Source organism: Lygodium microphyllum, chromosome 10 (assembly GCF_053477565.2).
Source record: "Lygodium microphyllum isolate KBCC chromosome 10, Lygodium_microphyllum_v1.1.10, whole genome shotgun sequence".
In the NCBI taxonomy this organism is placed as follows: Eukaryota; Viridiplantae; Streptophyta; class Polypodiopsida; order Schizaeales; family Lygodiaceae; genus Lygodium; species Lygodium microphyllum.
The window spans coordinates 71,221,352-71,248,080 of NC_141144.1; the positions used below are offsets into that span (position 1 = coordinate 71,221,352).

The 26,729-nt window shown below is 40.6% G+C and overlaps 1 pseudogene; it reads right to left on the minus strand.

The window, feature by feature from the left end:
* Window positions 1–17,886: 17,886 nt before the first annotated feature.
* LOC148030146 (H/ACA ribonucleoprotein complex subunit 2-like protein pseudogene) lies at window positions 17,887–18,627 on the minus strand (annotated as a pseudogene).
* Window positions 18,628–26,729: the final 8,102 nt, after the last annotated feature.

Consider the following 26,729-nt stretch of genomic DNA (forward strand, 5'->3'; position numbering starts at 1 on the left):
AGAGTACATGAGAGATAAGGGCTTCAACAACAAAGAGGAGAAATTCCATCTACTGCATTAGGTAGCAATGTTAGCACATTAGGTGTTGTTTATTGTTGTACCAACAATTCAAACATTGAGGATTCATCCTCCAACCTTTAGCAAAGGTAAGTTAGATTGTACAAACTAAACTTTGTGGAAGTCTAAAATTACAACTATCCTTGATTCTTATAAGCTTCTAGACATGGTGTTGGGGACTAATCTAGAATCACAACCCCCCTTGACATATCAAATTCAAGTATTACAATTCCTCCAAATGAAAATCTTCTATGAGCTCCGAAATGAAGGAACATAGATACATTGCGTGCCTTAGTTACAAGTTGTTGTGATAGTGTTTTGGCCTTGATTTAGCATACAACTGAGGCATTAAAGGCTTGGAATGTACTAGGGAGTCAATACAAAACATGTAACCAAATAAGGATTTGAAACCTGCAGAATCAACTAGTAGTAGAGAAGTTTGCTAAAGGAGAGACAACTAGAGCATTCATCACTTAGATCAAGAATCTACGTGACCAAATGACTAGTGCTAGGATATAAAATACTAGTGAGGAGCTAGCTCAAAGGTGCCTTCAAATTTGTCCCCCAAAGTTTAATGGATTGGTAACTACCATAAACACTCAAGTGAGACCCCAAGCTTTGACATTTGAGGAATTTTGTACACTACTAATGGAGGAGGAGTTAAGGAGCTAGCTTGGAGGTGTCTTCAAAATTTTCCACCAAAATTTAATGGATTGGTAAACTACCCTAAACACTTAGGTGAGACTCCAAGCTTTAATGTTTGAGGAATTGCGTGCACTATTAATGGAGGAGGAATTGAGATTGAAAGCCCAAGAAGGTAGCAATAGTGGAGATGTTACATTCTCTTCCAATGCAAAAGACAAAGGTGGTTCCTCTACCAATGGTGATAGAAAAAACAAGGGTAGTAAGAAAAAGTTTCAAGAAGAGTGCTTCTACTGCAAGAAGAAAGGCTCAGTTGCTTCTATAACTAATCTTAGCCATGAGGTGAGGCTCACTAAGATAGGTGAAAAAATCATCAATAATCCTAAACAAAAAGAAGAAACAACATGTATGAGCTAAGTGCTCTTACAACCACTACTAGTGTGGGCATAAGAAAACTTTGGCATGAAAGATTTGGTGACATTGGTCTTGTAGTGTTGAAGAAGATGCATAAGTAAACTTTGGCATGAAAGATTTGGTCACATTGGCTTTGTAATGTTGAAGGAGATGCATAAGCAAGATATGGTTTCTCACCTACCTGCAATATTTGAAATGAAGGAACCATGTGAAGCTTGTATGATGGGTAAGTAACAGAGAAAGGGATTTCCATTAGAAAGTAAGAACAAAGTGAAGGCTCCTCTAAAGTTGGTCTATCCTGATTTGTGCAGTAAAATACCTACAAAGCCTTGGGAGGATCATCTTATTTTATATTGATCATCAACAACTACAATAGGAATATGTGAATGTACTTCCTTCATTGATAAGGATTAAGCTTTTGGTAAGTGTAAAGAATGGCTAAAACTTATTGAGAATGAAACTGAGCAAAGTGTGAAGAAGTTTAGAACAGATAGTGGTGGTGAGTTCAACTCAAAGGAGTTTGAAGACTTTTACAAGAGCAAAGGGATTAAGTATCAATAGACAAAATCTCATACACCTCAATAGAATGGCATTATTGAATGTCAAAATTGCCCCATTGCGGGAATGGCAAAGTGCAAGCTTAAGACAAGGGATTTCCTAACCAGTTTTGAGCTCAAGTTGTTAATATTATAGTTTACATTCTCAATCAGAGTTAGACAAATGCTCTTAAGGGCAAAACTCCTCTCATTGAGGCCTATTCTAGTAAGAAACCATCTATCTCACATTTTAAAACTTTTGGATGTGAATGTTATGTACATGTTTCAAAGGATAAAAGAAATAAGTTAAATCCAAAAAGCACAAAATGTATCTTCGTGGGTTATATTGATGAGCAAAAGGCTTACAATTTGTATGGCTAAGAGGCAGAGAAGATCATAGTGAGCCATGATGTGGTGTTCAAGGAGTAGCCACATACAGTGGAGGAGGAGAATATAAGTTATTTCACTTTATCATCTATTGAAGAAGTAGTCCATTATGAATCTATCCCAAGAGCTCTCCCTACCCTTAAGGAGGAGGAAGCATCATCTTTAGATGATGAAGAAAAGGTTCACCAACTTACAATCACGCCACTAGAAAAGCCATTGTTGCAATGGGTGAAGCTGCTCTACAATCGCAGTAATCCTATGCCTACCATAATTGAGAAAAAGGTAGATGGACCAAGGAGGTCTCCGAGAATAGAGGAGCAAAAAAAGGCTTCTTCTCACATAGTCAGTATGGTCTTGATGGATGAGATTATGAGACAAGTAAAGGAGCCAGCAAATTTGGAAGAAGCACTTGCCAATCTAGCATGGAGAGTAGATATGCAAGTTGAATATGATAGTATAATGAAGAATGATACTTGGGAGCTAGTGGATCAGCCAAAAAAGAAAAAGATTATTGGCACCAAGTGGGTTTGGAAGGTAAAGTACAAGTCTGATGGCATCTTACAAAAGTACAAAGCTAGATTAGTTACACAAGGATTTTCACAGGTTAAAGGATTTGATTTTCAAGAATGATTGGCTCCAACTACAAGAATGACCATTATTCACACAAAACTTGCAATAGTCGCTCATAAGAAGTGGCCAATTTACCAAATCAATGTTAAATTAGCATTCTTGAATGATAACCTAAAGGAGGAGGTGTATGTGATTCAAGCACCAGGGTTTGAAGCCCCCCATTTTAAGAATAAAGTTTGTAAGCTGAAAAAGGCATTGTATGGGTTGAAAGAAGCCCCTAGAGCATGGCACCAAAGGATAGATGAATTATTTTCAAGCTTGAATTTTAAAATATGTGCCTCAGATGCTAACTTGTATTGAAGATATGATCCATCAAAATGGAAAGGCTTTGAGCTCTAAGTTTGAAATGATAGACTTGGGCTTGTTACACTATTCTGTGGGGATTGAAGTCTAGCAAAATATTCATCTCTCAAAAGAAGCATGCATGGGAGATCTTAAGAGCATTTGGCATGACCAAGTGTAAGGAGATAGCTGCACCTATGGAGGTCAATGTGAAGTTGTCCATTGAGGATACATCAACACTAGTAGACATTGGGAGGTATAGTAGGTTGGTTAGTAATCTCATCTACTTGTGTAACACTAGGCTAGATATCAATTTTACTGTTGGGTCGAGCAGGTTCTCAAAAAAACTCGAGAAAGTAATTGGAAAGCTTGGATGCAGGTGCTCGTATACTTGAAGGGAACTATTGACTATGGTATCACATATAGTTTCAGAAGTACTCTTGTGGAAAAATATGACTCAGATTGGGCAAGTGATAGAGTGATTCTAGGAAATCAGTTTCTAGATATTGTTTCTCTTTAAATTCAACAATATTCTCTTGGATTAGTAAGAAGCAACCAACTATATGTGAAGTAGTATGGTTAAGGAGGATCCTATGGCATATGGGAGTACAAGATGAAGATCCAACAGTGCTAAGATTTGACAATCAAAGTTGCATCACCATTGCCAAAAATCTAGTTTTTCATGCACGAACCAAACACATTGAGATCCAATATCATTATGTGCATGACTTGATAGAGAATGGGATAGTCAAAGTAGTTTATTTTTCAATAGATGAGAATGGAGCAAATATCTTCACCAAATCTCTTACAAAGGATCTACTTCAAACTCATTCTCAGAGACTCGGCATTGGGCTGAGAATGTAGTTCACATGTGATCTTTGTTTGTCATACAAAATTTTGAAATGTAGGATTAGACTTATATAAGGGAGTATATCTTTCATATGAAAGAATTCTTTCAGTGATTATCATAATGTATTGTTGAATAATATAACCTTGTAAATGCAACCCAGTAATTGACCTCCTTGAGCATGGATGCATTGATCCCCATGAGTCTCTTTGTCTCCATTGGCTTGAGAAGTTCAATTATATTTTGTTTTTGCTTCTTAGATCTGAGCATGGAGTCTAATAGTTTTAGCTCTTAGGCCGCGATTTTGTCTTTCTTGGGCTTTGACTCATTCAACATTTATTTCTCAACCATCATACCTTCTACCACAAGTGTTTTCTACTACTACCAAATAGTTTGATCTAACATATTGGCATTGTGGTGAAAATTGGCATTGAAAAGTGGTTTTCCCACTATGGCACCATATGATACATGAAAGTTTTTTGTTGTGAAAAGTTGTGCATGATGAGGTCATTATCATAGTTGGAGACTAAGGAGACTTGACAAAGATAGGTTGTGACATCATTTGCAAAAGTGGTGGAGAGGTTATTTCTTCTTGGAAGGAAAGAGTCTCGTGTCCTTTCCTAGACCCTTGTGCATAGAACTTTGTGCCTAATTGTGATGGGGGAGAAGGGAACCAACCTATATGTAGCAATAAGGAAGGAAAGAGTTGCAACACAAAAGTTTCTTGTTGGGAACTTTTAGTTCCATCTAGTTCACTACAAAAGGTCTCTCCTTGCAAACTCCACTTCTTTTTTAAAGTTTCCCTTCCTTGCTAGCTCCAACCAATAACAATGCTTGCCAATAACCTTCTGTTCAAGCCTACCAATAGCCAATTCAACATTTTACAAGACCCTTCTCATCAAACTTGCAAATAGCCAAGTATAGACTTTCCCAATAGCCTTCTTGTCACTAATAGCCTTCTCATAAACTACTAATATGCAACTACAATGTCTCCTAATAGCCTTCTCATGGAACCTACCAATAGCCAAATGTAAAACATGCCAATCTATTGCCTTCTTGTTGAGCCCTCCACTACTCATCATTCTATTACTTTCTTCCATCAATGTGTTGATTTGGGTACACCTCCAACTACAACCCCCACCACCCAACATTTCGCTTCTTAAGATACCTTAATTATCTTTTTTATCTAAATTTAATCTTGTTATTATGTTTAGATTATGTATTTAGAGGTTCCAAAATGATTGTTCTCAAGGAGAATACATCATTTACTTCATTATGCATTCTTTAATGCATGACACCATGGTCATATCCCCAAATCAATGCATTCCATCTCCTTAAAAAGGTCTATTTTTCCTTCCCACTAGAATGTAGTGACTTGTGCTTTTCTAGAAATTAATGTTTCAACCTCCATTTTTTTTAGTCCAAATGAAGAGCTTTTCATAATACTAGTCCTCTAGCACTTCCTAGTAGTGGTGGATCTAGAAGAGGTGGGAAATATATGGCATAGTATTCATAGTCCTCTAATGTTCTTTTTTTTGGGGAGGACCTTCCGAATATTTTCATTTGACACTTGACAAAGGGATTTATTGTGTAAGATAAAGCAAATGCCATGTGATTGGTTCCTTTACTTATTGGCCCACTTGTATTATAGGAGTGTTGCCAAAGGCCTAACATATTGAGGGAAATAAACTAGGGTAATTCTAGTAACATGACAATATTATTTTTAGGAAACAAATCACTAGTTCTAATCAAAAAAATAATTATCTTGATTAACTTATGGGTGTTCTCATTTTAGCTCCCTTTTACTTATAGTTTAAGTAATGTAAAATATCAACAAGGAAGATTAGTTATATATTGCATAAGATGGAAAAGAAATAACATGATAGGCTGGCACTTCTTGTTAGAAGTTATTGTGCAAATGTACTTCTATGAACATGTGTTGATTTGGTTATGAAAATATTTTAGCCACTTGCAAATAGCCATTTGACAATGTCGATGAAGTTATCTTATAGATATGAGGTTCATGTCATAGTGTTATAATCTATTAGGATGTGCAAACATTATGTAAGTCTTATAACCTTGATTGTTTCAATCATGTTTCATGCCTCATGAATGCATCAATGCTTCACATGGTATAAAGCATACACTTTCTTCTCTCACTCCTAAGTTTGGTGTGAGCCTACTCTAAGCTCATTGCTAAAGTACATTTCTTCATTAGTGTAACAATAGTTTGTAGCAAAGCTCCAAATCCTACCTTTAAGCATTTAGGTGTAATCCTTCACCTCTTGAATAGTTGAGAGAGACCCCTAAACTTAACCCTATTCATTGGTCATGTGGCTTGGAAAGCTCATTTATCCATTCTTTAAGTTTCACCTAGTTTTCTCAAAGTAGAGAAAAGTTTAAAAAACCTAATCATCCACATCCTCACTTTACTTACTCCCTTGCTCCCTCATTTGCACTCCTCTCTAGCTCTCAAATTATAGTAATTGATAGCTTAGAGTAAGAGTTCTTAGGTTTTATCAATATAAACCATGCCTAGACCTTCAATTTTTTAATCACATCATTAACTTCTTCCTCTATTAAGACCTTACAAAATGCAATGGGAAGTCCATTTCATGCTCACCATCTCTCAAAGAAGTACTCGAATGCAAATTAAAAGAATCAGCACACCGACATGTAAAATCATATTTCAATTAGGCGATCTCACAATCAATGCACTTGTCGATGGATTTGTTATGGTTGCATAGCCTACTTGTAGAACTATCCAAGTAAATCAAAAGTAAGTGACAAAGAGGTCTAGAATCTCAACATAGATAGTAATAAAGTCTATAATAATGCAAGAATATTTAAGCACAAAGGCAATTCAAAAACTAATATAAGCTTATTCTCATCAATTGATATATCATTTTAGACACACCATGTCCAAGATTTGTACCGAGCTTAATCCAATATTGTCATGGAGATATTGTAATGTTGATGCTTCATCAACACTATTGGAGATATTCTAAGTGCCAACCCTATGAAGAAGAAATTCTAAATCACTTGAAATTCTCTTTAATCATTACATGTTATTTCCATAGGAACTACCATAACTAGAGAATCCTTAGAGGGTTTGTGTGATTCTCTAAGTAGAATGTGCTCAAAGGCATTCCCTTTTAGCAACAACAAAGGATTTCTAGCTTTTTCAATATCTATTCAATCACTTGAGCACAATAAAAATTCCTAATATACACAATAAGTGTCCTCAATCTGAAAAATCAGTCCCATTTTGATTAGGGGAATCAACAAATTCCTATGCACTTAAGGCTTCATTGTACCCCTTAAATAAACCAGTCACTAGTCAAGTACACATGTACTATGCCATCACTAATACTCAACTACTATTGTTTTGTGTCTATTTCTATACCTAACACCAACAATAACACAAACAATCATCTCTATTTCATTAGCCACTATTACCATACACATCACCATTTTCTTATGTTATTCATCCTTGACCATGTTTTATCTCAACATAGTGGACACAAGTTTTAAACTTTTCTAGATTTATTCCTAAACTGAGATAGAATATTCCCTTCACAGAACCAAATAGGTACATAATTTTGCAAGTATGACGTATCTAGTAGACATTGAGAATTGTTGAGGATTGATCTGACTATGTTTTTTTCTATTTTTTGTGAGATTTTTGGGTATTTTTTATATAATTTGAATGATAATTGATAGTTTCGGACGTGTTTGAGAGAGTTTTGGATAAGGTTGGATAGGGTTGAGAAGCGCATGATGTTTTTTAGTGGAGATATGATGTGCTAAAAGGTTTTGTTGTTGTGAGTGCTTGATATGTTCGAATTGGTTCTGTTGAGCTTCTGTTTTGTTTTGTTTTCTTTCCATATGAGAAGATGGAATGATGATTGATGGAGTTTGAGAGTTTTTCAAAGCTTGTTAGATGATTCTTGATGGTTTTGAATGGTTTTAGCTTAGCTAAATGCTTTCTAATGACTTTCTATTAACCCTCTATTGACCATCTATAGAGCCTATGTTTTTGCTATGTATGCCTATATAAGTGTTCTGTTGGATGGGTGTGTAGCTTGGGGAAGTTTTCTAATCTTTGGAAGAGATGAATACAAGTTCAAATTAGCTCAAAGAAGTGAAAGAAGTAGGTGCTTAAAGACTCAAGTGAAGGCTAAAGTGACTTTGACACCGTTGAGTTATGAAAGGACACTGTCGTGGCTCTCGTGACCTTTCATGTCAGGCATACCTTTTAGGAGGGGTATCCACGACCAAAGAGTGGTTATGGATGATTATCCTTGATTATTCAAATGTACTATTGAGAGAGAGCATGTGAGAGAGAGATAGAGAGTGAGAGATAGTCAATTTTTAATGTAAAATAATGTATCTATGAGTGAGAGATTATGAGAGAGACTATGAAACAATTAAAGATGAATGCTATTGATTATTTCCATTCAAAGTGGAGTATTTCTTTGTGTGCTCTTGTTCTTTTGATAAATAATATGAATCCATGGGAGAATTATTATATGATACTGCGTGAAGATTTGAGAAGATTGGTGTTATTTTTTCTATTGTGGTTGATTAAAATATGAAAAACATGCTTGTCGATAACACAAGATAGATTTTCTTATAGTATATTTTCCATTTTTCTTGGTGTTCCTCTTGGGGTTCCATGTTTTTGGTACACAGTAGCTAATGAAACTACCATTAACAAACACCAATAGAGGTTGAAAATGGAAGAAGTGGCATTGTTGAAGAGGAAGAAAAGCAATGGAAGATTGGAGAATCCCTATAACTCTTGAAGAATTGGAGATCTTCATTGCCAAAGCCACTTTCTACAAGAAGTGCATCCCTCAATGGTGGAAGCATGTCACTATCTTGATGCGAGCTTTATGTGATAGACTAATCCCACTATCCTCTGAAGCTCTATGTGATGCAGGCTCTATGTGATAGACTAATCCCACTATCCTCTGAAGCTACATGAAGTCGTATCACAATAGCTACGACTCAGGGGATTCTCGACTGGCTCTTGGAGCTCAGGTGACTCCTAACCCTATGAGCACATTGAGGTTTCTAGTGCTGCTACACTAAACCTACAGAAGTATTGTCTATGAGCCACTTCGTGAGAAGCTTTCTCAGTGTCAAGTCCACCTCTAGTGCTCTCTCTCTTTCCACGTTAGGTCCTGTACGATTCCTATTGGCTAGAGCCAACGCGCTAGACTTCCCGCATCTCAATGTCTTGCTGCAAGTTTCTAGTTCATTGCTCATGGTTGTAAGCTGCTATCTTTTATAGTGCTTGCCGTGCTAATCTCCTCTCTTCTCGACAAGACTGAAAAGAGAAGCAGAAAAAGAGAAAATGACCACCCATTGAAGATTTGAAGAATTTCTAGACAACATCAAATGGAATATTGTGAAGAAGCTTTAAGAGTCGTGGTCAGTTAAAGTTCACAAAAACAAGAAGGAAAAGAGTTGGTGGAATCTATTCATGGATTCTCAATAGCAAGATATGTGGGATGCTCGGTGCACTAATAACCTTCTATTTTTCCAATTAGCAACCCATTGAAAGCTAGTAGACGGAGTGTCTTTCACAACCTATGCTATTGAAACTCTCCAAAGTTGGTATTATCAAGAAAAAGGCACTATGGCAATCTTCATAAGAATTAGTTATGATATCTTTAGAACTAAATATATTCCCCTCTATAGTGGAATGAAAGATGAATTCAAAGATGTTGTTAAAAAGAAGGAAGTAGAAGAAATGTTGGCAAGAGATTCCTCTAGAGATTAAAGCCCTTTTGATTCTATTATGTTGGGTACAAACAAACTGGGTGGAGCTAACTTCCTAATGAATGATGTGATCAAGAGGCAAGCACTAGAACGAGTTCAGAGGCACGTGAGAAGAGAGAAGGCAAAAATAGCAAAAGCCTCCTTTGACAGCCTTATGGCACTCTTTACAAAAGTCTCCATGGCAATTCAAGGTCCCCTTCTTAGTCAGATCCATACTGGAAATATTGATGACAAGCCAACAAATGTAGTCCCATTGCCCATCTTTAAGAGAGAGTACAATAAAGACCATGATCTTCATGTAATTGAGTTCGTGGTAGCATGTGTAGCCAACAATACCAGAACCCTCGAGCATTAGTTGGCAATATTCCCTACCACTTTCAAAGAAACGGCATTTCAATTGTATGAGAGATAAGCAACATGAACTTTTGGTACATGGGACAAGACTTGAAGTTGGTCTTCCTCACTAAACTCAGGCGTGAAGGTTTTGAATAGTGGATACAATAGGAGTTCATGAACTTAAGTCTAGAGTCCTCTAGTGAATAGGTAGAAGCATTTGTCTCTAGAATGGAATCCATATGAAGATGGACCAACAATCACTTGGATGAAGGCATCCAAAAGGAAATTTTTCTTAGATACCTACAACCAAAAATTCGTAAGTTTGTAGAATTGAGAAGACTTGTTAACCTACAAGCTATAGTGGAAGGTGCAAGACTATATGATGAAGTTGAAGCAAGGCTGTTAATGATCTTAGGAAGAGGATTCTTACCTCCTCCCATGCTAGGAATGATATATCCACCAAATGCAGTCCTAGGGATTATTCCCTACCCCTACCCTCATATGCAAATAGTGACACAGTACAATGCACCAAATCCATAGTGGCCACAATGGCAGTATCGCAAATGATGGTTCAACCACAACAACAACAGTGGCCTCAAACAATTCCCCCAATTGCAACTCAACAATAATAGTGGGACCCTATCAACTGGAACCAACAACCACCAATCTCAATAGGAGCTTTGAATCAGAATCAAAACAGAGGACCCTCTGGATCAACCCAACAAGTCTATGTAGTGATTATAGAGGCTTCTCAAAACCCTACTGTGAGTACTCCAAGAGGAGAAATTTTGAAGGACTACTTGTCCAAATCAATTGCAAACATCAAGAAGGAGTTGATGGATGTGATCACAGAATAGTTGCAAACACTGAAGGTGAATACCACTAATATATCCAGTCCTGCAACAGTTGTGATCTAATACATAGTGCAATAAGTGTCATCAATTGGGACATCTAGCCATTGAATGTACTTGAAAACCAACTATCCCTGGAGGCTTCTATTTGTACTATTTAAGGAAGAACCATATAGAGTATATTTGCTCTATGAAGGGCATGCATGAAAGAAGGAATAATGATGAAGAAGCAAGATTCAACTTGTTGGAATCCAAGATGACCACCCAAAATATCGGACCAAAGCCTAGAGATTTTGATCCTAATTTTGGCCCAAGGATGTTTCCCTCTCAGAGTTATAGAGGATGACAATCTAGGGATGGCCAAATATTAGAAGTGAAATATTACAAATGCAAAGAAAAGGGACATATCTCACCAAAATATCCAATCCCTAGAGGGTCCATGGACTACAAACCCTTCTGCACTCGATGCAAAGGAGAAGATCACACTACAAAAGATTGTCCTAGTCTCGCTCCTATGAAAGCTACTACTAATACCCAACAAAAGACCCAAGAACCTGCCTCCAATTTGGTAGAGTTGGAAGTTACTACAATAATACGTGCTAAGAAAAGAGAACCCACAGTTCTAAAAGAGAGCATTTCCTCTACTAAAATGGTGAAGTTCAATCTTTCCAAGGAGAAACAGAATAGAATGGTGCAATACAAAGCCATCTAGTAGTATAGAAGGATACATAGATAGTTATAGAGACAAGACCAAAGGTCCAAGAGATAGAGGATGCAAAAGTATCCCTAGTCATAGAAGAAGTGCAGATGATGCCAACCACTGTTAGAGGACAAATGAAAGATAAAAGTGGGATTGCCCTATTTCCTAGCCGATTGGAGAAGCCCATGGATCCTATTAAAGAATATGACTTGGTCAAAGACCTAGACACTTTGAAACCAAACCTAACATTCTGACAGTTGCTGATGTTGTCTCCTAGTTATCGCAAGAAATGCAAAAGCATACTGACAAGAAGAAGAGGCCTAAGGACTGCTCCTACAAATATCCCTAAGTCCAATAAGACCCCAAAGCCTATGAAAGAAGTGGATGTGGCTAACGCCTTCTTGGATCCTAGTACCCCAGAGATTGGTGTGTGGATTGAAGGATGCTTTATTGTAGACGTATTGATTAATGAAGATTCATCATTGAACATAATGACAAATGTGACAATTGTGGAAGCCTTTGCTTGACTGCCAAGACCCATGGACTGCTTATTGCTTCAAGTGTTTCAAGCCAAATGTTATGGCTACCTCTCGCCGTACGTGCTCTCAATCATACGAGTGTAGTGAGCTTACCTTGATGCCCGATTGAGTAGCCTCCTCCTTCAAGCACTCCAATAGCTCCATGATTCGAGATACGAGCTCAAGCAAGCTCAGTCCTCTACCTTCAAGCTCCATCCTCCATGGCTGTGCGTGCAAGAGAAGAGAAGAGAAGAGAAGAGAAGAAAAGAGGAGCAGATGAAGAGCTTCTCCAACACAATCCCTCACCCTCACTCACTCACTCCCTTACACTCTCACACTCCCTCTCCGAAACACAAGCACAAGCACGAGAAGAGAAGAAGAGAAGAAGAGAATAAGAGAGTCACTTTAGCCACACACCAAGAATGAACTTTTCCATTCACTTTTAGACTTTTATACATGCCCTCATCTGTTCGGGCATCCATCCCCTTTTTTTACATGACTGGCCGTCTTAGCCAAAGTTTTTTTTCCTCATGTCTTCCTTCTTTTCACGGTTATTTTGCTCTTGCACTTCTATGTTTACAAATTGCACATGAGGGAGCCTATCACTCTTTTATAAAATGAATTACATTGCGCCCTATGCTTCCCTTGCTAGAACATTCTGTGTACCTTGTTAGAATCTTTAGTGCACCTTGCTAGAATATTTGGTACTCTCCTATGTTTTTTCTGAGCTTGCCTTGTCTTCCACTTTTCTCGCCTGGAAAAAATGAGCTTCTCTATTCACTTTTTGATGACTTGAACTTTCTTGGTCTTCCTCTTCTTCTTTTTGGGTTGTATGGTCCATAACATGTTTGTAACATTACCCCCCTCCTAGTCGCGTGCCAGTCCCAGGGCACTTGCAACGGATAAGAGCTTCGATTGGCTGAAGGTTGAGCTTATGGTTTTGTGATGGGTAATGAAAACTGAAGTGGAGGGAGACCGTGAGATAGATCAAATCAGAGGTTAGGAGGTCCATGCTTTCTTCTCCTCCATTATCCTTCTCCATTTCTCAAAAGTCAACTACCACGAGTGGTATCCTCAAAAGATAGATACCCCCAACTTAAGGACACATTACATATGCTTCTATTTTAGATACATACATCCATAGGATATGACTTAGGATATGTCATATTTATCAACACTCCCCCTCAAGCTCATAATGAGCTTGCACACATAAGACTCCAAGTGCACTCCTGAAGTACTCAAACTTATCTTTACCTAATGCTTTGGTAAAGATATTAGCAACTTGGTCATTTGTTTTCACATGGACCAAGTCAATCTCTCCATCAATGACTTTTTCTCTAATGAAATGATAGTGTACTTCTATGTGTTTTGTCCTTGCATGGTAGAGTGGGTTCTTTGCCAACATAATGCTGCTAACATTGTCACAATACATAATGACTCCACCATCAATCTCTATCCCCATGTCATATAAGATCAATCTCAGCCATGTCTACTCACATGCTGCCAATGCAATGTCTCTATACTCTGCTTCAATGCTTGATAAGGCAACTGTAGGTTGCTTCTTACTGCTCCAACTTACCATGGCTGATCCAAATGAGATTGCATAGCCACTAGTAGATCTTCTATCCATAGAGCTACCTGCCCAGTCTGCATCTAAGTATCCAAACAATGTAGACTTGATTCCTTTTTCATAAAACAAGCCAAATTCAGCTGTCTTCTTCACATACCTAAGAACTCTTCTCACTACATCCAAATGTGATTTGCATGGTTTCTGCATAAATTGACTTATCAATCCAACAGCATAACTCAAGTCTGGTCTTGTAATGGTCAAGTAGACAAGATTGCCAACCATCTTTCTGAACATAGTGACATCCTCATCATAAGATCCATCATCCATCAACTTAACATTTTGATATAATGGTGTATCAACCAATTTGCATCCTGTCATGCCATATTTTTCCAACATCTCCAATGCATATTGCCTTTGTATCGGCCACATACCATGAGGCATGCAATAACCTCAATACCCAAGAAGTATCTCAACAAACCAAGGTCCTTTATATCAAACTCTTTATGTAACCCATGCTTGACTTTAGTAATCTCCTCAAGTGTACCTGTAATAATGAGATCATCAACATAGATGACTACAACAACAACCATACCATCTTCTATATGCCTCACATAAAGTGAATAATCAACTTTGCTCTGCTGAAATCCCATATTGCATAAGAATTTGCTGATTCTATCACACCATGCTCTTGGTGCTTGCTTCAGTCCATATAAAGCCTTCTTCAACCTGCATACATAATGTGGGTATTTTGGATCCACATACCCTCTAGTTGCTCCATGTACACTTGTTCTTCTAAGTTACCATTCAAAAATGCATTTTTCACATCCAATGAATAAAGCTTCCAACCATAGATAGAAGCCAATCTCACTATCGTCATTTTAGCTACTGGATTGAATGTTTCTTCATAGTCCAAACCATAAGTTTGTGCATATCCTTTTGCAACCATCCTTGCTTTATACCTCTCAAGAGAACCATCCAACTTACATTTGACCTTATAAACCCATTTACATCCAATGGATTTCTTGTCATGAGGTAATTTCACCAAATCCCAAGTCTTGTTTCCTTAGTGCATCCATCTCTTCATCCATTGCTTGTCTCCACTCTTTGCTCTCCACCGCTTCTTCAAAGCAAGTAGGCCTCCACATGTTGTACATAAGAAACCATGTATGCATAATGCATCTTCATGAACCCATTATAAGTCAATCTATCAACTGGATACCTTACCCTTTCTGACCTTCTCAATTGAGGTGCACTACCATGTGTCTCATCTGATCTAGCATGTGGTGGAACATACTTTCCTGCACTTCTAGTGCTAGGTGTTTAAGCATGCGGAATGCCATACTCATCTATAGATTCATCTTCTAAACTTTCAGCCATAGGTCTCTTTCCTTTTGCAACTTCTACACTCATTTGATTTCTCAATCTACCACTCCATGGACTATAGATGCCACTGCTTTCCACATTCTCTTGAGGTCCTGAAGCATCTTCAACATGCTGATTTTCAACCTTGTTGTTTGCTGAAATTTTTCTTCCATAGCCATCATCATCATTACTTTCATATGAATCAACCTCCACTGCAATTTTGGGCTTGTACCATGACTCATATTCACTGAATCTGACATCCCTGCTTATGTATACTTCCTTACTCACTGGATCATAGCATTTGTGTCCCTTCTTCTCATCAGGATATCCAAGGAAAATGCATTTTGTATCCTTAGGTTCCATCTTCTTTCTCAAATCATCCGGAACATGAACATATCAAACACATCCAAAGACTCTAAGGTATGCAACAGTGGGTGTCCTGCCATACATTCTCTCATATGGTGACATATTATGAGTCAAGGTTGTAGGTGTTCTATTCATAATGTGAACTGCAGTATGCACTGCTTCTGCCCAATATGACAATGGCATGTTCATTTGGTTCATCATTGCCCTTGCAACCTCTGCAATAATCTGATTCTTTCTTTCAGCCACACCATTTTGCTGAGGTGTGTACCTACATGTCAATTGCCTTTTGATACCATGATCTCTCAAGAAGTCACAAAACTCATATGACATGTACTCTCCACAATTATCTGACCTCAAACATTTTATGTAGCATCCAAACTACTTTTCAGCCATAGATTTAAATTCCAAGAACTTTTCAAATGCTTCACTTTTATGCTACATAAAGTACACCCAAGTCATTTTGCTAAAGTCATCAATGAAAGTGATATAGAATCTACAACTTCTCCTCATGGAAACATTCTGACATGGGTCCCAAATATCTGAGTGTATTATTTCCAAAGGATAGCTGCTTATTCTCCCCCTTTTTGGAAATGGCAATCTGGACTGCTTGCCAAATTGACAAGCCTCACATACATGATCAAAATTCACATATCCAAAATGCGGTAGACCACGGACTATCTATTTTGATTGCATTTGCTTCAATCTTTGCAAATTAACATGACCAATCCTTCTATGCTATAATTCCACATCCTTATCTTGCCCATGTCCTCTCTCAACATACATAGAGTTTTGAATCATTGGAGTCCCTACATCCAAAGCAAATAATCTCCCTTTCTTTCTACCATGAGCAATCACCCTGCCAGTTCTCCCATTATGGAACTCTTCAGTGAAACATCCAAACTTATTGAATCTCACCTACAATCCTTAATCTATCATTTGACCAACCGATGCTAAGTTCTTATTATTGTCAGCACATAAAGTACATCACCAAGCTTGTTCTCAATCCCATCTTTAGTAACAAGTGGCACACTACCAATATGAGTAATTTTATGTAAAGTATCATCACCAGTGGCAACATATTCCTCATTCTGCATTTGCTCCTTGCTATCAAACCACTTAGCATGATGAGTCATGTAGTTTGTAGCTCCTAAATCCAAAAACTAGTCATTCTCACGAAGAGGGTGAGTCATGCTCCCAAGCACATGCTCCATAGCAAATAGGTGACCTCTAGGTGATCCACCTCTAGGTCCATAACCTGTACTACCATAAGTGCCTGCATAGTGCCCATATTGGGTCCTTCCATGACTCCTAGACATGGCATTCTATTTCTGATAACAATCCCTCTCAAAGTGACCAAACTGCCCACAATAATGACAAGTGCCATCTCTTTGTGAAGAATGACTAGACCTTCTCTACCTCTAGGGAAAGATCTCCTCCTTCCTAGATGCATGAAGTCACCACGACCAAAGTTACCTCTTCCATGAGCAAAACCATAACTACTACAACCAAGTGAAGAGCCTCTAGCTCTAGATGAGCTGCCACGACCTCTCTAGTGATAGAAAACATTGTCTCCACCTACATTTTTGCCATTGCTAGATGCATTCAATCCCAACTTGATTTCTTATGTAAGTAGCAATCCAATAAGCTCCTCAAAGTTAGGCATAGAACCTCCTCTAACTGTAATAGAGGTATCCAAAGATTTGAAAGCTAGTCCAAGTCCATTTAGTGTCACTAACACTATATCATCATCATCAACAGGTGCATTAATGGATGCAAGGTCTTCTGCAATTTGCTTGATTTTTGCCACATAGTCACTGATACTACAATTGCCTCTCCATGCACCATGTGATCTCTGCTTGAGTTATATCTTACGAGCCTCTGTACATGTTCCATACATTTTTTCTATGATTTTCCATGCCTCCTTACAAGTACTTGCCTTTTTTATATGAGGAATCAATGTTTCTGACATACATATGGAGATCCAATACAAAACTTTCATGTTCTTCCCTGTCCAATCCTTGTACGCTTTCTTTTGCCCTTCGGTTGGATGTTCAGGAACTTCTGGACATTTATCATCACTTGTTATGAGGTCCTATAGACCTCTACCCATCAAAAAATTCTCCATCCTGTAAGACCAAACACTATAATTTTCTTTGGTCAATTTGTCTCCCACAATCTGAGTGATATGTGACGTGTCAAACATTATGGCTACTACAAATTCCGAAAAAAAACAGCAATACAAACTGTCCACAAATGATATTCAGTAGTATGCCCCAATCCGAAACATCAATGGTCCAATCTGAGACCAAAAAGCATTAAACATAGTCCAAAAATGCATGTAAAAATAGCTTCCAACCATATGATTGTCATACATGTGTCCAAAATCTGTCATATACATCCCTTTGGCCATTTCACCTAGTTCGTCATCCGTTGTAGGCTATTCCTCTCTCAGTTCTTCTTGACTTCCAAGATAAAGCATCAAATTGAAAGTCCTATATCGAGCTTGGTCATAGTCTGTCAGCTTAGCTCTGTTGTGTGCTTCAACTTGTATGGACAAACCTACCTCAATGCTGCAGCAACTCTTGTGATCGATTCCAATCAAAAGAATGAAGTTGTTAAGCTTTTGACCTCCTTGACAACTTCATCATAATCCTCCTTAAACTTCACTTTGTCTTCTTCTTTGACATTTCCTTTCTGAGGCTCGGTCAAAATTAACACACGGCAAGTTGGACATTTGGTAACTGCAGCAACAGCAAGGTACTCTTTAGAGGGCAGATAGAGATACAGAACTTCAGCTTCTTCGCAGAGCACAGGAACATGAGTAATCATGTCAATTGGAGATATATCACCGGCAATGACACAGAGTCCTTTCTTGCCTCGTCTCACCAATTTCACTACCTCCTTGACGCCTCGTTTCAGCTACTTCAACTCGGAAATGCGGCATACGACCTTCAGAATGTGGCTTGGGAGACGGCTAGGACTCTTCTCTTCTCCTTCTTGGTACTGTTGGAGGAGAATATTTACTTACAGTGTTCAATATTGTTGTCCTGTATCTGCTCCCATCGAGTCCCACTACTTCATTGGAGGCCTTGCTTGGTCCATCGATGATTGTAGCCTTACCTTCTTCCCATCGTAAGCAAAAGCCCTCACAAAAGACTCTGTGGAGTTCAGGCTGCCATGGCAGGCAAGAATCTGGTGACGATGGCAGCTTCATAGCAAGCATAAACGCATTGCATTAGTGATAGCCAGGATTAGGATAATTGCATTGGGCAAGACAGGACTTCTAAATTTTGCCTCCTTCATTGTCAAGTCTGAAAGCTGCCACAGCCGTTTAGCCATTCTGTCTCAAAAGCTTAACTATCTTGGTGCAGAGATCCCTCTCGCTTCACGTCCAAGAGTGAGAGATGCTGCAGTTTGACTCAAACTTATAATTGTGGAGATGGAGCAAAGGTGTACTCCTAGCAACTGGTGAAGAAGCAGGCCATGTCACTGCTATGATGGATCTCTCTCTCTCTCTCTCTCTCTCCCCTGTCATTCGGCAAAAAATTCGACCAATCATGATGATGAGTCCTCTTCAATCCTCAAATTCTGCTCTCATACCATAATGAAAACTGAAGTGGAGGGCGACCGTGAGATAGATCATATCAGAGGTCAGGAGCTCCATGTTTTCTTCTCCTCCATTATCCTTCTCCATTTCTCAAAAGTCAACTACCACAAGTGGTATCCTCAAAGGATAGATACCCCCAACTTAAGGACACTTTACATATGCTTCTATTTTAGATACATACATCCATAGGATATGACTTAGGATATGTCGTATTTATCAACAGGGGCTTTTGTGGGACTTTGATATGGGAGAGAAGCATGTCAAAATGGTTGAGGTGGTGGAGTCCAAGGGTATTTTGAGTGGTTGACAAGGGCCTCCGATGTTAGTGGTTAGTCGCAACTGCATTTACTTGAAAAGGAAAAGGAAAGTGCACTACCTAGGGGGTGTGTCTACCTTGCCATGTGGTGCATTGTGTTAGTGCTACTGGAGCTATGAGTTGGGTCAAAGTCTAGAGTGTTGTCCCACACTTGAGGACCCAATGTGTATATGGGAAAAGTGTGGTGTGTGTGGCTTAGGGAGATAGGTCGAGTGTGACCTCCTTAGGTGTGTCCTACCCTTGAGGTGCCCTAAGCGTGAAGTGGGGAACAAAATGGGTGAGGGGGTTAGACACGTAGCCGACCAACCAACGCCACCGGATGTGCCTAACTTCAAGACCCCTAGGTGTTGTGATTGTGGCACTCATTAAGTGAGATCTTATTTTCCCTTCCTGCCCTTGTCTTTGTACTTTTTCTTCTCCTTTATTTTCTTTGTCTTTCTTTGCACCTCTTTTTCTCTCTTTCTTTTTTTTGGCTTGAACAAATAATGTAAATGAGGGACATGCTAAGAAGAACCCCGTTGTAGAGCCAAAGCCAAATTGCATGGCGGCTTGAGGGCTTTGCCAAGGAATGCCTTGCTTTGCAGATACCCCTTTAAGCTAGTTTTGACATTAAGTGGAGTAGATGACAAGAATGGGTGGTTACACCCAGTGAATCTATTGTCACTCATGTCCTCTAGGAGGTTCATGCAAAATGTTTGCAGGAGGATGGCTCTCATCATAAGACACACCATTGCACAGCTATCAATCCTAGTGTTGAGGTCAAAAAAGAAGGGTGGTAGCCACTCTTCCTCTATATTAGGCTTTTGTTTTAATAGTACTCATAGTAGACGAAGGTAATTACAAGTGATGATGAAGGCAGGGTCAAGGCATGAGGATAATTGTAATAGCCCCTCCTTAAAATTTTCAAATTTAACACAATTTTTTTATCTCTCTCTCTCTCTCCCCGCCGACGGCACGTCGGGGAGAGAGAGAGAGAGAGAGAGAGTTACACCCAGTGAATCTATTGTCACTCATGTCCTCTAGGAGGTTCATGCAAAATGTTTGCAGGAGGATGGCTCTCATCATAAGACACACCATTGCACAGCTATCAATCCTAGTGTTGAGGTCAAAAAAGAAGGGTGGTAGCCACTCTTCCTCTATATTAGGCTTTTGTTTTAATAGTACTCATAGTAGACGAAGGTAATTACAAGTGATGATGAAGGCAGGGTCAAGGCATGAGGATAATTGTAATAGCCCCCCCTTAAAATTTTCAAATTTAACATAATTTTTTTATCTCTCTCTCTCTCTCTCCCCGCCGACGGCACGTCGGGGAGAGAGAGAGAGAGAGGGAGTGAAGAGAGTGAAAGGGGGGGTATGCATCCCCCCAGGTGGAGGGTGGCGGCCGTTAACGGCCGTCTCCCTCCCCTTATGAAGCTCTCCTCCCCCTCTTTAAAAGGGGAGCCCTCCCCTCCCTCGTCGCCTACATCATGCCCCCCCTTTGTCTTCGATAGTCCCCCCCCCCCCCCCCCCCGGTGATTAGAAACCCCCCCATCATCATCGCACAGAGAGAGAGGGAGGGAGGGAGAGATAGAGAGAGAGGGAGGGAGAGAGAAAGAGAGAGAGGGAGAGAGAAAGAGAGAGAGAGAGAGAGAGAGAGAGAGAGAGAAGCTTCTAGAAGCTTCTTCTTCCCCCTCCTTAAAGAGAGGTCACACACCCCTCTTGATATTTTCGAAAATATGCCCCTCCCCCTTCATTATCTTTTCTCCACTCAAGGAGAGGCAACGAGAATTTTGCATAGGAGAGTGTGGGAATCCTATCTCTCGTACACGCGTCTTCGAGTATGGCCCTGAAGCGTAGTTCCACAAGGATGGCCAGAAACCCTGCAAGTGTGGATGGAGGTTCGAATCAGTATGACACCGCAACCGAGAACGGTTTATCAGACGTGAATACTGAAAGGTGAGAAGGATCAAAGCTTGCACACGAGCTATGGCGGGAGAGCAAGAGCAAGAAAGACAGAGACAAGAAATGGGAAATCCAACAGTCACAATGTGTGACCGGGCCTTCCTTTATTTACTAGTCACTAAAAAATGAATGTAAAGAATAAAGTGACGTGACGGGTGCCCGCCACCTGCAGTGTGCAGTGGCGGGTACTGTCAGTGTAGTAATACACGGGGCGGCACGACAGAGGTGCCTTTACCCCAACAACCTCCCACTTAAAGGTGAATCTGCCCCACTGAGAGAGAAAGAAAAGAAAAAGACAGTACAACTGTACATAGGTACAAGGGATGAGAAAAGGCAACATCTCATCCAACGCCCATCAATCTCCTGAGGAAGGCAAAGCGCTCAGTAGTGAGGCTTTTCATGAGCAGATCTGTAGGATTCTCATCAGTGGAGATCTTGACAAGGTCAACAGACTTGTCCTCCACGACACCACATATGAAGTGATACCTCACCTCAATGTGTTTTGTCTTCGCATGGAAGACCGGATTCTTAGCCAACTGAATGGCACTCATAGAATCTGAATGCAGTGTAGGTATAGCATCAATCCCAAGGTCAACAACTAGACGGCCTAGCCATATGGCCTCCTTGCAAGCCTCAGTGGGCTGCAACATACTCGGCCTCAATGGTAGACAAAGCTGTACACTTCTGAACCCTGGACATCCAAGAGACAGCACCTCCAACATAGGTGAATACATAGCCAGAAGTGGACTTCCTACTATCTGCATGTCCTGCATAATCGGAGTCAGTGTACCCCACGACCCCTGTATCCTGGCTGCCATAGCAAATACACATATCTGTTGTGCCCTTCAAGTACCTCATGATACCCTTCACGGCATCCCAATGTTTCCTACCAGGTGTAGCCATATAGCATGCCACAACATCAACTGCAAAGGCAATATCTGGACGAGTGGCTATCACGGCATACATCAAACTGCCCACGGCTGAAGCATAAGGAATCTTGGCCATCTCGGCCCTCTGCTCATCTGTCTGCGGACAATCGGCCTGTGATACCTTCACATAAGAAGGCAATGGACAGCCAATAGGCTTTACGTCCTGCATGCGGAAGCGCTCAAGGACTTTATGAATATACTCCCTCTGTGACAAGTAGAGGAGTCCCTGATGCCTGTCGCGTCTAATACGCATACCAAGTATGTGAGAGGCCTGTCCTAAATCCTTCATCTCAAAGCTCTTCTTTAGCTGAGATTTAAGAGCATCTAGCTCATCATGAGCTTTCCCTGCTATCAGCATATCATCCACATAGAGTACCAAAATAAGCAATGAACCATCACGGGCTTTCTTCGTGTAAAGACACGGATCCATAGCACTCCTGCTGTAGCCCTGTGACTGCATAAAGGCATCAAACTTATGATACCATTCCCTAGGTCCCTACTTCAAGCCATAAAGACTTTTCTTCAACTTGCACGCTAGGTGCTCCCTGCCAGGTTCTGCAAAGCCCTTAGGCTGCTGCATAGATCTCATTATGCAAGTCTCCATGTAAGAAAGCCGTCTTGACATCCATCTGATGTAGATCGAAGTCAAGCTGAGCAACCAAAGCCAAGACCAAGCACAAGGTGGTCATCTTAACCACAGGAGAAAAGACCTCATCAAAGTCTACACCATGCTCCTACTTAAAACCCTTTGCTACCAATCTAGCCTTGTATGCCGGCTTGGGGTGTCCAGGGGTACTTTTCAGCTTGTACACCCACTTGCATGGCAAAGCCTTCTTGCCCTTAGGCAAGGCAACCAAATCCTAAGTCTCATTCTTATGTAAGGAGTCAATCTCAGACTGCATAGCCCTCTCCCAAGAGTGACTGTCACCCCTGCGCATAGCCTCATCATAAGTGAAAGGCTCTCCTGCATCTGTAACCAAAATATAATGCATAGAGGGCTGAAATCTATCAGGTGGACGTCTGTCTCTAGCAGACCGTCTCACTGCAGGCTCTGCTGCCTGCCCAGCTGCCTGTCCAACACCGTGACCATGAGCATCTGCTGCAGTTGTAGGCTGTCCAACTGGCTGTGAGGAGCTCTAGGCTCCTCCTGAAAGATCACTCTGCGGATCTCAACCACTTCCTCAGGCTGCCTGTGCATCTTGTCTTCATGGAAGACTACATCATGGCTGCGTACTATTTTCCGTGCCTGCGGATCCCATAGGCGATAGCCCATCTCTCCTGAATCACCATAACCAAGAAAGATGCATTTAATGCTCTTTGGATCCAACTTACTTCTCTTGTCCTTGGGCACATGGCAGAATGCCTCACATCCAAAGACACAAAGATGCGCATAAGAGGGTGGCTTACCAGCCCAAACTTCCTCTACAACCTGGAAATCCAATCCACTAGAAGGCGATCGGTTTATGACATGCACTGCCATACTAACTGCCTCAGCCTAAAAGCTCTGTGGTAGGCCTGCATGGCTAAGCATAGAGCGGACACACTCCTGAATAGTCATGTTCATGCGCTCAGCCAAACCATTCTGGGCGGGGGTGTAAGGGGTGGTCAACTGACGCTTAATACCCCTGTCATCACAAAACTGCTCAAAAGCACGTGAGACATATTCTCCCCCATTGTCGGTCCTAAGGCATTTCAGTCTATACCCAGTCTGGTTCTCAACAAGAGCAAGCCAACGCTGAAAGACTGCCAAGACATCGGACTTTTGCTTTATGGGATAAGCCCACACTTTCCTAGAAAAATCATCAATGAAGGTAACAAAGTACTTCGCGCCACCCATAGACATACACGGCATGGGCCCACAAACATCTGAATGCACCAAAGCCAAGGGCTCACTCATGCATGGCCTACCCGATTTCTTATGCGTAGACCTATTCTGCTTACCATAAAGACAATGATCACATGAGTCAAAACGTGCATAGTCCAAAGGCGGAAGATACTGCAAACCAGATAACATTTTCATTCCCTTCAAAGACATATGCCCCAAACGGGCATGCCAAAGTGATACATGTGGGATAGAGCCCACTGCCAAAACATGGTCCACAGAAAACCCAGATACAACAAGAGGATAAAGGCTGCCAGCCTTGGCGCCTCTAGCAAGCACAAGTCTGCCTTTGGTAATCTTCCAGGCAGAATCCCCAAAACAGACATGAAACCCTGCATCATCCAACTGTCCTGCAGACATAAGACTGAGCGTAAGCGCAGGTACATGACGTACATCCCTGAGCAAAAAGGAACTGCCAGTGGAAAACTGCAACTGAATATCTCTACAGCCCACAATATCAAGAGACCTGTCATCTCCAAGTCTGACTGATCCAGATATAGTACGTTAAGAGTGAAACCACTCATGGTAAGGCGTCACATGGAAGAACGCACCTGAATCCAATAACCAGCACTGTGCATACATACTAGGTGTCTCAGTCAAGTGTGAGGCATCAGAAGAACTAGCTGCAAGTATAAACTCATCACTACCATCGGAATCCTCGGTCTGCGTGACATTAATTTCTTCAATCTTGACATTGGACTTCGCAGGTACTATGCTGCGATCAGAGGACTTCTCCTGCACTTTCTCTTTCCCCTTATCCTTGCACTTCTCATTGCGCAACTCATGACATTGTGGTCTAATATGGCCCTTTTTTCCACAATGATGACAAGTGATATTAGTGTTGCGCCCACGCGACTTACTACGCGACTTTCCACGAGATTTAGACCGACCCTTTTGAGAGTCACGGCCATGGCCATTCCCATGATCATTCCTGTCATTCCTGCCTCTAACTGTCAAAGCATGTGAAACACGAGAGGCATCCAAGTTTTTGCGATTAACCTCTTCCTGCAGAAGAGCACTCTCAACATCATTCAGTTTCAGAGTAGCACTAGAGGCAATAGGGCAGTGCGGAATACATCCCATGACTCATTCAGAGTCCCAAGCAAGAAAAGAGGAGTTACTTCCTCTCCAAAGGTGATATCCTGCGAAGTCAGGTTCTTCAGTATAGCATGGAACTGGCTCAAGTGAGCAAACATAGTCGCATTATCCTTCATGCACAGATCCATAAGCTGCTTCAACTAGTACATTTGACTCGCCGAACTTTTCTTATCATAAGGATTCTTGATCTTATTCCATAGATCCCACGCACTCTGTGCTTCCTCAAATACATTATAATGTACATGTTCAGTGAGAGACAATACAACCGTGGACTTGCATACCTCATCAAGTTCAAGCCAGTCGTCATTGTCCATAGTTTCAGGCTACTCCCCACTCAACCGAAGTGGCTTAATCTGAGATTTCTGCACCAAGACCTGCCAAATTTGACTCTTCCAATAAGAGTAGTTGGTACCATCCAACTTTGTGATGTTAAATATGGCATTATCAGTCGAAGAGGACGCCATAATGCAGGCTGGAAATGCACAGACAATGTAAAACTGCTGGCTGTTTTACTGCAGAAAATGCCCAAAATCCACTGAAATGAGCTCCAAATGGCGAGAAAAGTGTGCCAAAAGATGCTGCCCACTTAGTACTAGGTGCGGTACACCAAATCAGGATATTTCAGCATAAAACATACTGCTCAGTCCACCAATAAATGCTTGCTGTAATAAATTTCAAAATTGCAATAATGAGAGCAAACTGTCCCAAAACTGGATCTAATGTCAACTAAACAATGCTAGGTCCAAAGTCGGCATAAAGAGGACAAAGCAAAGCCAAATGACAGTGAAAATACATGAGCATAACACCAAGAGATGTCAAATAGCATCTGCCAGTAAGAGGCATACCCTAGACAATCTAGGCAAAATATAGAACCAACTACCAAAACCTGTCACAAATAGGTGTCTACTCAAAAGAAAGTGGATCCAAAATTGAGACTCAGCTCATAAGCATCCTGTGAACCAAGACATATACTCAATGCAACATCCAAATGTCAGAGTATAATCCCAAAGTCTCAATACATCCATAACTGCTCAATGACATAGACTGCTCCAATAGCATGTAATCCCTGCTCAAGGTCAAGTAAGCATGCAAGATGCTCCCACTGGCACAAAAGGCATACAATCGAGTTAAGGGCTCAAGCAACCCAAGACAAAGTACCAGTGACAAGTGACCAAGTCAATGCGTCATACGCTTCCCAAGAGCATGACATACATGAAGCAACTAATGTAGCAACCACTAAGCAAGACATAATCCCAATGGCAAGATCTCTGTCAAGTCAATACATCCAGTAGCAAGCCAAAGTCAATATCCCTGTGAGTCGAAAGTGCTCAAAACATCCAAATCGGAGCTCCAAAATATCTGTCAAGCATGGACGAACTAAGAGGCATCAACCACGGACCAAAGCATGTAATGCATAGAGCTTATCCGTCAAGTACAGACGATAGGCATAAGCTGCCCAAATGCCAGTCAAATCGACCAAACTGCCAATGACAAACCAATAACAACAGAGCAAATGCGATGCTCAAAAGCATTCCGAAATCACAATCATGAGTTCGAAGTCGATCCCCAAAGTGTAATACATCATGACATAACCCATAGCATACATCCGGTATCGATAGAGAAGCAATACATGTGACAAATGAGCTTCAGCCCGCTCATGTACAGCAT